Here is a 423-nt window from a genome sequence, read left to right as displayed (position 1 = left end):
AATATAATATAATATAATATAATATAATATAATATAATATAATATAATATAATATAATATAATATAATATAACTCAATCACTTAGCCACTCCTGTCCTGCTAAACCTAAACGCTAAATTAGCTCATTCTAAACTCACAATTAAACTAATAAAAATTGAAAACGCATGAAAGTCTTTAAATAACATTGATTATTGCTCAGTTTCAGATTTTTTATTATCTCAGACCGTGAGGTTGTAGACAGAGCTGGGCAGCGCTACTTTGAAATGTAGCGCCGCTACCGCTACCGCTACATGCTCTAAATGTAGCGGGGGCTACCGCTACCGCTACATCACTAGATTGTAACGGGCGCTACCGCTACCGCTACAGTAAAATGTAGCGCGCTACATTAGCCGCTACAATGGCCAAAATTATTAGAAATCTCTT

Source organism: Hyalella azteca, unplaced genomic scaffold (genome assembly GCF_000764305.2).
Source record: "Hyalella azteca isolate HAZT.00-mixed unplaced genomic scaffold, Hazt_2.0.2 contig4976, whole genome shotgun sequence".
NCBI classification, from domain to species: domain Eukaryota; kingdom Metazoa; phylum Arthropoda; class Malacostraca; order Amphipoda; family Hyalellidae; genus Hyalella; species Hyalella azteca.
This window is presented reverse-complemented; position numbering follows the sequence as displayed.